Source organism: Doryrhamphus excisus, chromosome 1 (assembly GCF_030265055.1).
Source record: "Doryrhamphus excisus isolate RoL2022-K1 chromosome 1, RoL_Dexc_1.0, whole genome shotgun sequence".
In the NCBI taxonomy this organism is placed as follows: domain Eukaryota; kingdom Metazoa; phylum Chordata; class Actinopteri; order Syngnathiformes; family Syngnathidae; genus Doryrhamphus; species Doryrhamphus excisus.
Genome location: NC_080466.1, coordinates 36086952 through 36098108, shown reverse-complemented (window position 1 = coordinate 36098108; position 11157 = coordinate 36086952). Strand labels below are relative to the sequence as shown.

The following is an 11157-nucleotide window of genomic DNA, read 5'->3' as shown; positions in this document are numbered from 1 at the left end:
CGGAACAGACTAGTCTGTATGCTCTGCACATTATTATTCCGCGAAACCCAGTGCAAAAACAATGCATCTTAAGTGTTGCTGACTCACTGTGTATTTATTATTTTTGTGTGTGTGTGACAACTAAATAACTTGCCATTGGGCAATATTAAAGTCAGGAGTGCCAGCAACTTCATAAAGAAGGTGAGAACACTAGTGGATTCAATCTCACCAGGATCTAGCTGCATGTAATGATACATCTAATGATATATATATATATTTTTGTTCATTCATTCATTCATTTTCTACCGCTTATTCTCACAAGGGAGGGCTGGAGCCTATCCCAGCTGTCTTCAGGCGAGAGGACTGGACTGGTGGCCAGCCAATCACAGGGCACATATAGACAAACAACCATTCACACTCACATTCATACCTATGGACAATTTGGAGTGGCCAAATAACCGAGCATGTTTTTGAAATTTTGGAAAGCGGAGTACCCGGAGAAAACCCACATACCCACGGAAAGAACATGCAAACTCCACACACGTGCCATTTATTATTACATATATAATGCAATTCTTTATTATGAATCCCTGGTTTATTGTGATTAATTGGTTGAAGAAGTTAATTTTTGCAAAGTAGTAGGATTCATTCATTCATTCATTTTCTACTGCTTATCCTCATGAGGGTCGCGGGGGTGCTGGAGCCTATCCCAGCTGTCTTCAGGCGAGAGGCGGGGTACACCCTGGACTGGTGGCCAGCCAATCACAGGGCACATATAAACAAACAACCATTCACACTCGCATTCATACCTAAGGACAATTTGGAGTCACCAATTAACCTAGCATGTTTTTGGAATGTGGGAGGAATAGCCCCTGGCAATAAGTTAAACAGGAATTCAACAAGTGACCTTCACCCGAGTCCATAATGAAAGAAGCGTGCTTAGGATGGTTCAGCCGGTGTAGTGTGGCGAATACGCTGTGGTTGGTGCTGTGGTGCTCGCTGTGTCACCCTCAGGCTACGCACCTGACTGGCCAATCCGGACATGTAGAAGGTTGCCAACAAGAAGCCGGAGCACACAAGAACAGAACGTAACAGAGGTCGGCAACCCACGGCTCCAGAGCCGCATGTGGCTCTTCAGCGTCTTTGTTGTGGCTCCCTTATCAATGCTTGAGTATTCAACACCCGAACATGTTTGTCAACAAATGTAAACAGAGTTCAAATTTAATATACACAGATAGTATATATGTACATTTATCTTCTATATTAGCAAGAGTACTCCATCAACTCCGCTTTTTCTCCTCTGAACTACTTTGATACCCCAAAATTCCCTCTAAATCTGGCAGTCAATCGAAATCATGGGATGCATGTAAGGCATCAGGTATAAACTATCCTACCCCTCCATTTGGTACTTTTACAATCAATAACTGTTACATTTGTTCACTTCCTGCTTTCTAATATAATTTCAGGTTTTTTTTATTTTTATTTTTTTGTCACGTACCAAAGTATGAGGTGATATGAGCATCCAATGACATAATGTGTACCATAGTAAGTGTCAATATAGTGATATATATAGCACATCATGACTGGTTCAAGACTCTTCATCCTTGTATTTAGCAAACATCAACTGCTTGTCTTGTTTCTTGAATTGGCTCATCGTTGTGCATTGTTTGAGGTCCTTACTCAATCCATTCCATAGTTTGATTCCACATACTGAAATGCTATGGCTAGCATAACGTAGTCCTAGCATAGAAGTGTTTCAAATGTAGTTATTCCCTGATATCATATTTCTCCTCTCTTGTAGAGAAGTATTGGATGACATTTTTAGCTAATTGGTTATTTTTAGCCTTATGCATTATTTTAGCTGTTTGGAGATGAACTATATCAGCAAGTTGAAGTATTTGTGATTTTAGAAATAAGTAGTTAGTGTGTTTTCTGAAGGCGACATTACCACCCTTTTTGCAGTACATTTAGCGAGTGAAGATTGCTTTTATAGTTATTACCCCATATAATATAGGAGTCCATTATGTAAGTCGAACACTTTGTTTTTTTGTGAGGGCTTTAGTGTCAATATAGGTTCTTCCCATGATGTCCATTGTTAGCTAGCTCATATTAACTTGTTTTCTTGTGCTATAATGCACAGAAAAGGGGAAGATGGGCAAATTTTCAAAAAAGTGCAGTTCCTCTTTAATATAGTTTTCATTGTAAGCTAGTTGAAGTATTTGTGATTTTAGAAATAAGGAGTTAGTATGTTCTCTGTAGGCGGCATTATGAATTATCCTTACTGACCTTTTTACAGTACATTCAGCGAGTGAAGATAACTTTTATAGTTATTACCCCATATTTCCACACAATAAGTAAGATATGGTAGAACCAGAGAGCAATAAAGAGTGTGGAGTGATTTTTGATTGAGAACGAATTTTGCTTTTTTCAATATTGAAATATTTCTGGCCACCTTATGTTGTATATTTGTAATATGACGTTTCCAGCTCATATTTTCATCTATTGTGATTTCCGGAAATTTATTTTCCTTCACCCTTTCAATGTCGACACCGTCTATTTGTATCTGTTTGTTACCAAACAGCATGATTTTAGTTTTACTTAAGTTCAAGGACGTGACATTAAAAAAAAGAATAGTTGCTGAGTCGAGGTTCTTAGTTGACTCATAATGAAGATACAGTTGAATATTGACAGATCCTTCATCCCTGTGAAATACCCGGTGGTAGTGGGTTGGGTATTTATGGATGAGAGGTTGGAATGAGGTAGAACTAGGTAGAGTTGTGTCTGCGTTGAGGTTCCCCTGGTGGCGTTTACAAATCAAAGACTATTTAGTCAGCATCTCACTCCTGCATGGCAGCTGCTGATGAATGCCTCATGTGGCTCAGAGTTAAACCACGTTCATATTGAAATACTCCCTCAAGCGTCGCCATCAATCAAAGACTCTCTGAGGAGCTGCCATGTGATTTTTGTCTGCCTTCTCGTGCGACCGCGTGCGGTTGCGCCGCAAAAGATATCCAGCAATATCCCAGCTTCTCATTTGCTGCTGGTACTTATTTCCCTCCCAACGGCCCAAGGCAGCAGATTCTACACACACACTCCAATCTCCTCCCTGCACCCACTTACTTATTCATCACAGCCGCGCCAGCAGGACAGAAAGCAGAAGGAGAAGAGATGCCTCTGCTCAGTCAGTGATGACATTTCAGTATGAAAGTACATTAGACGTATTTGTTAAAGTACAGTGAAAGGAAACAAAAAAACAAAGAATAGGGTTTTCATCATCTAGCCTGTTTCTATGGCTTCACACACGTCATGACCGTCTCACACTCTTTTATTCTTTTTCTGCCACACTGGCCTTTATCTTTCACTCGACTTTCATCCTACTTGCTCCTCTTCCTTGTCCTTCTCTATCCTTCGGCTTCGTCTCCATCACACAACCTTCCTGTATGAACAGAATATTGGAAATATCCAAAAAAAAACACCTCTTCACTATCTTCACAATCACTAATAAAAATAAACCTTCAAACCCCGAGCTCAATATAAGCTGATATGAAGACGTAACGGTGGAACGTGAACATCATAGTAACATTACTGACAGCTGACCAGTCTAGAATTATCACAACTTGGCAGCGTGGCGGAGAGTTCGGATCCCAGGATGCAGGACACAGCAGGCTCAGGTAAGGTTTTACAGCTTTAATTGTCCAGGTGAGCGAGACGCAATTAACTAAAGGCGACGGAGCACAAAAGAGGGGGCTCAACAACACAAATTACCAGAAAATTACCAGAAAGAACAGTGAGCAGTCTTAGAGGCCAGCGGGCTACCGGACGGATAGGAGAGTGCGTGGCCGAGGCGTGATCAGCGCTGGAGGAGCACAGAAGCAAGGCCACAGCTAGGAGCTGGTCTGTCACGTCCACAAAGAAAAATAATCCAGCACTCTCCTGCCGCAGCTCAGTGCCTTAAGAAGGAGACCGGAAATGAGGACGATTGGCAACAGCTGCGCCCGTCAGGTAGCTCCGCCCGACTCAAGGGAGGTCCACATCTGAAGATGCACAAAGAGACCAGTAAGAGTCCAAATAACAACAGAAACCGGACGTACCCCCAAACAGAAACACAAGGTAAAAGCACAAGAATACTGTTATCCACACAACTTCTTTCAATTAATCTTTTGAATGTATATTTTTTTATACTTAAAATTGCTCAGTTTATGTGAAAAACATGTGAACATGTGAAAAGGCCGTAGTCCATGGCAAAACAGCAAGTAAGCATATGATTTTTACAATAAATACACTTAAGTTACTTAAAGTCAAAGTACAAAATGGCGATTGCAAAGAGTATGATTGTACGTCCATGAACACTTTTTATAGCAGTATGTGAATAATTTCAAGAAGACACTTTTGTGCGTACAGTTGTTAATAATATGCATCGCAATAATGCTTTTCATTAGCAAGATGTAACAAAGTATTTAGTCAAAAATTTAATACAATAACCACTTTCAATTTTCTTCTGCTCATTTGGGTTAGGGACAGTGCAGCAGTTTCAGGAGGGAAGCCCAGACTTCTAGGTCTCCAGCCACTTCAGTACCACCAGGGGGTGGAAAGCCCAGCTGTGAGATATGATCCCTCTAGCATGTCCTATGTCTGAACACCTCATCAAGGAGGCTCCCGGAAAGCATCCGGACTAGATGTTCGAGCCCCCTCAACTGGTTGCTATCAATGCGGAGAATCAGCAGCTCTACTCTGATCTCAAGGGTCCATCCACCTTACGTAGGAATCTTATTTTGGCCTTTTGTATGTGCCATCTCGATCTTTCGATCACAACCCAAAGTTCATGACCGTAGTTGAGTGTAAGAATAAAGATCGACCAATAAGTCGAAAGCTTTACATTCCAGCACAGCTCTTTCTTCACCACAATGGTCCAGTACTGCTGATGCTGCTCCGAGCCCAACATGCTTGAAACCATAACACTAATAACCATAACAAACATTATTCCCAGTCCAAAGGGTGCAATCCACCATTTTCTGGCTGGGAATCATGGTCTCAGATTTGGAACTGCTGTGTCTCATCCCAAAAGGGCACAGCTTGTTGAGGCCACCAGGACCACAACATCCACTAATAATCCACATCAGATGAAGGGGAAGTATTTAATAAGCTTTGCTTCTTCCTACTCCTTTTGGACATATGGAACTGTGAACTGATTATGTGATGCATTCAATTGTAATCTGATGCATGTTCAAATGAAATAAAACCATTACCATTACCATAATAGCAGAGATGAGAGCCGAAAGATGGCCCCAACACCTTGGCTCTGCCCATACAAAAAATGGACAGAACTCAGCCAGAACCCACAACCCAGAGGAGCAGCTTTGATGGAGGCCAGTGTTCACTGTTAGGAGCCTGGACTTGTGAACCAGGCTCCTGCTCCAGCTGTACAAGGACTGAATGGCCCCTAGTGACCCACCACAAACCCACTAATCCCGCAGCATCCCCAACAGGACATTGAGAAGGACACGTTCAAATGCCTTTTCCACATTCACACAGCACATGTGGACCGGTTGGGCAAACTTCCATGCACCCCCCAGTACCCTTTCAAGATTATAGAGTGTTCTACTATACCAGGATGAAAAATATCATACATACAAAAATATCCTTCTCTGTAATAGACGGTAATACAACCGTCCGGTCATTCATTCATTCATTTTCTACCGCTTATCCTCATGAGGGTTGCGGGAGGTGCTGGAGCCTATCCCAGCTGTCTTTGGGCGAGAGGCGGGGTACACCCTGGACTGGTCACCAGCCAATCACAGGGCACATATAGACAAACAACCATTCACACTCACATTCAAACCTATGGACAATTTGGAGTTGTTAATTAACCTAGCATGTTTTTGGAATGTGGGAGGAAACCGGAGTACCCGGAAAAAACCCACGCATGCACGGGAAAACATGCAAACTCCACACAGAGATAGCCGAGGGTGGGATTGAACTTGGGTCTCCTGGCTGTGAGGTCTGCGCGCTAACTACTCGACCGCCGTGCAGCCCACGTCCGGTCATCCTTCTTAAAAAAAAGGGTCCATCACATCGTCTGCCAATTCAAAGATACTGTTCTGGATTTCCACGCAATGTTGTGATGTGTCAACCAAGGCAGTCCGCCAACATTTATAGTGTTAACAAATTCAGGGCAAAACTCATCCACCCACAGAACTTTGTCATTCAGGAGTTTATTTCACTAACTCAGACTTTGCTTTCTCTATGACAAGTATGTCAGTAGGATAGATAAGGGCCTTAAAGTACTTCCATCACTGGATTATAACCCCAATTCATATCAGTATGCCTCAGTGTGGACAGGGCAGTGGTTCCCCTTTCCAAAGTGTCGGACGGTTTGCAGCTAGCCAACTGAAAATGATGCTCTGTGGCCTTACCGGAATTCTCTCACACCTGAGTTGGTACAAGTTTGACCGATGCCAAGGTACCAGTTGGTCCACAGACGATCCATGCTCAGTAAGACTTCCCACCCAACCACAGGTGTCCTCTATCAAGTTGGGGCGGTACTGTCATGCCTGGCATAGACTGCCTTGTGACCACATATCAGCCACTTCAGCAATGGAGGCCCAGGATACCGCCCGTTCGGACTCAACATCCTCATCCTGAAAGCTGAAGAATCAGCTTTATTAAGACATTATCTGCATTAATACCAAAATAAAATATTTACATGCACAATAAATAGGATTTACATTCAAGTGATGTCTCTGTGCCTGAAGGTTTGGAGGTTTTGGCGTAAAGTGCGATGCAGCGCCTACCTGAGGGGAGGGGATTGAACAGTTTGTGGCGGGGTCTGCACTGAAGTTCCTGGCCCTGGATCAGTACAGGTCACATTTAGTGATATTGTACCAATATTTCTGTGATATATTTTGTTTTATGATAATAATATGAGTAATTTTTATGTAGTGATATTGTAACAATAATGTGTAAAAATAATATGTTAGATTTTTCAAATAAAAAAACTATAAACTATGTGTGCAATAATAATATGTTATATATAAAAAATTGTATTTTGTGTGTAATGGTATTGCTTCTAATAATACAATGTGTATTATGTTGTGCTGTGTAATATGAACATTGTCATAATAATACACTATGTTGTAGGTAATAATCATGTGTGCATTGTCTGTGTAATTATTGTGTGTATTGTGTAAAAATATGCTTTAAATAATTCCATTGTGTATAATAATAAAACTTTTAATATGTTATCTTGTATGAAAATAATATTCATTTTTTGTATAATAATATTGTGTCATGTAATAATTATGTTTTGTGTATAATACTATGGTGTGTATTTCTTGTGTTGTGTGGCGTTTTTTGTGTAATAATATTATGTTGCATAATAATAGTGTGTGTTTATTGTGTGGAATAACGTGTGGGATATAATTGTGTTGGTGTCTCTTCTTCCTTGTATGCAAAGATAACCCAATGAGGGCGAGAGGAGGGCGTGGTCAGAGCAGGCAGTGATGCAAATGCAGGCCAATGAAAACGAGGAGGGGGCGTGGTCAGAAGAGGCGGTGATGCTGAGAGGAGAGGAGGAAAAGGCAGAGAAGAGAAGCAGACGGAAGGACAGATGCAGAGGAAAAAAGACGTTTTTTTAAATTAATTTCGGACAAAGAGAAGCTCACTTTCCCTGCCAGTTATCATCACCAGGACGCCCTCAAAGAGTCAGGAATGAAAAAGGAGAAAATGGCAGGTGGAATGTCGCCGTAAAGAAGCATGTTGATGGACAAAGTCAGCATAGAAGATTCCTTGGATTATTTTTCATCTCCACATATGAAAACTTGATGACTTTCCCAAACTACTGGATTGTTCTTCTCACAGTGGATTCGACCAGAACCTTATCTCTGAAAAAACACTATTAATAAAGTGTTTCGCGAGAACACAATAAAAATAAAAATGACTTTATTTGTCAGAATAATCAACGAGTGCAGCCCAAACAGGATCTAGGAGGACAACAAGCTACTGTATTTCCTTTCCCCGCTCCTGATCTCCTCACCAACATCACCGCTTGGACTGGAGGATCTTCACAACCTACGTGAGTTTTCCTGTGCACCTTTTAACAATTCGTATCCATGTTTATACATTAAAAAGTGTGTGTTCGGTCATGTCACGTACTGTTACGCACGGCGCACTGGCTCGGTTTTATGCGCACATTGCAGCAACAATAGCGGCAGGTTTTAAAGGGTGTGTTTTTTGCATCAGGTGGATGGAGTCTTGCTCTGCTACTAAAGCTATGCAAACCTTCAACATTTCTACCCGATGAAGGATAAAGAATAAAGGTTGGAACATGTGATGTGTCTCTTCCTGGCAAGGGAAGACTTCAAAAGTAGAATCATTGACGACTCCACGTTGGGATGACTTCATTTTCCCATGAATGTGAAGACCAGGAGTGAGTGATGTTTAGTGTTGCATGGTTGAATGTGTTTATTGATATGATTGGGATGCACAAGGGCTTTGAATGGGTTGCTGGTAGGAGTGACAAAGGTAAAACAGGTGAACATTTGCATGCTGTTAAGGTTGTAAGTTGTTTATTCATTTTACAATATGAATATCAGTATTCATTCAGTATATATATACAGGAAACAGTAACCATCACAGGTTGTGAGTCATACAGTATATATATGGAAGAATGCCGTGCAGATTTGCAGGTAAAGTTCATGTATGTCTGCAGATTATTTTACCGGAATGGGTGTGCAGCCCACATTTCCATGCACTGTTTAGCTCTGCATGCATGTTATTATGGGTGTGTGTTGTAGCAGTCACCCTGGATGCCCACTCAAGCTCGGAAGTGGAACGTCAAAGCACTTAAAAAAAGGACAGCACACTGATTTTGCCGAAGGAAAAAGGATGCTTTGCAGCATAAAGTGCATTAAAAGTCAATAATAATAATAATATAGATAATAATAATAATATTAATAAGTGAAAGACACAACTACGTCTTATTATCTTGCCGTTATATAAGCAAATGTGGTTATTTGTAGCTCTAAAACATGTTTTACGATTGCAGCATGATGTGCATGAGTGCTCACAAATTCATAATTTCAAAATGTTAAATTTTAAAATTTAAATTTAAATTAAATTAATTATTTTTTTTAATTTAATTACATTTTATTTATTTTTTAAATTAAATTGATTTTTTCTAATTGTATTTTTATTTGTAATACATGTTGATGAGGAACATTATATGATTACACAATTCAGTATATCCGAAAAGGACAAGGAACAAGCAGATACCCTTTGTCCATGTCTTCCTGTCTTGAAATGTTATGAAATGTTTCCCACATGGAAGAGAGAAGGATAGTTAAGGTGCAGATGGTGCAATAGATATAAAAGCAATCGTTTATGCAGTGATGAAAGAAAAGAAAATGTTTAAAAAAAGTGCAAAATATGCAATCAAATAGACAAGTGAACAACAAAATAAAATAAGAATACATAAAAATGAATAGAGATAGAAAATAAGGTTAAAATAAAGAGATTAAATAAGAATAAATACAGTTTTGCCTCATGCCTCATTTTGCATGATTTGATTTGGGTTAATGTCCTTTAAACGTCCCAGCCATCGGGCTTTGGATGTCTCCCATGGCCGGACTTAAACAAATGATGTAGTAATGACATAATAAAATGGCAGTTTGTGCATTGAAAAATAAGAAAACATGTACATATAATACAAATAATATAAAATAATATGAAAATAAGAATAAAAAAGAAGCCATGAATAACAAGAGCAAATACAATGAGAATACATAAATTGTTGTTGAACAGTCCTTTGTCTTGCAGAGTTGTTGTTGTATGCTTTGTATTTTTTTGTATATTGTAGGAACATATCCCCCCCCAAGCACAAGTCACCATTTTGCATTGGCTGCTTTTCTCTTATTAATATTTCTCATTAATGTCTCACACACACACACACAGTATGCTGACTCCCCCAGAGATCAAGTGTCCTCCTCTACTGTGTTATTATTGCTATATCCAAAAAATGCTCAGCATGATAAAACACAATATATCTTTAACTGTACGGCATTTAAGTGTATGACAGTGGAAACATGTCAAGGTAAATCTCCACCCAACATGTCTTAAAAAGTTTGTCTGATTGTGATTCAGAGTGATACGCTGGGCCATTTGTGAGGTCTGATTTTTTCTATTAGGCATTTTTGTGATGCAAATGTATGATGCTTTGGAAGGCATATTGTTTTTAAGAAGACAAATTCCTTACTTAGTAACTGTACCCAGCAACTATCTGGAACTGGCACCCAAATCCCACCAGAACTGGGCTCAGGACACCAAGTGGGGAGTGGGTCGCTGTTGAAGGACTTCACTGCTTATGGGGGTGTCGTACAACTTCATGTCTAAAAAAATCCCAACTGTCCCTTTAAAGACGCTTAACCCACCCCTCGTCCAATCAGTGCTTTCACTGCAAATAGCTTATTTACAATCCAAAGGCCAAAATTATAAATAATTCCTCAGCGTGGTGAGAGTTTGGCTCTACCCGGCTCCCCAATGGCTCCTTAGATTTTTGGGTTGCTAAAATCAATTTCTTACTAAAATGTGTAAATTTAATTTCTTAAGTAAAACAATTATATCAAAGTTTTATTGTTTACCCGGCTTACTTTATATGCTTAACTATGCCACTGTCTTTGGGCAAGAGGCGGGCTACACCCTGGACTGGTGGTCAGCCAATCACAGTGCACATATAGACAAACAACCATTCACACTCACATTCATACCTATGGACAATTTGGAGTGGCCAATTAACCTAGCATGTTTTTGCAATGGGGGAGGAAACCGGAGTACCCGGAGAAAAGCCACAAGAGTGACAGAGAGACAGAGATGGCCGAGGGTGGAGTTGAACTACTGCTCTTTTTTCCTCACCTTTCCAGTTAGCTTGAAGGCAGCATACAAGCGACCCTAAAAAATGTATGGATAGATGGAAGCTGTCTTGTGGTTGAATACAGACATTTTTATTAGTAAAAAATATACACATTTAAGCAAATGTTACACATTTTTGTCTAAATTTAGCTTTTTTTAAGCATAACAATGGCGAAATGAGGTTTAAGTCATTCAGAAGACACATTCAAAGACAATAATGTGTAGTATGCTACACTGGTCAGCAGGTGTCAGCAATGTTACATTGATGAGACAGTA

The 11157-nt window shown here is 40.1% G+C and overlaps 1 protein-coding gene across 1 annotated transcript in view; it reads left to right on the top strand.

Annotated features, from left to right (window-relative positions):
• The first annotated feature begins 7548 nt into the window (after positions 1-7548).
• brinp2 (bone morphogenetic protein/retinoic acid inducible neural-specific 2) overlaps positions 7549-11157 on the top strand; it is a 139559-nt gene continuing 135950 nt past the window's right edge. The window contains exon 1 of the mRNA XM_058065287.1: positions 7549-8050. The gene's annotated coding sequence lies outside the window, so the exon portion shown is untranslated. The remainder of the gene's footprint in view (positions 8051-11157) is intronic.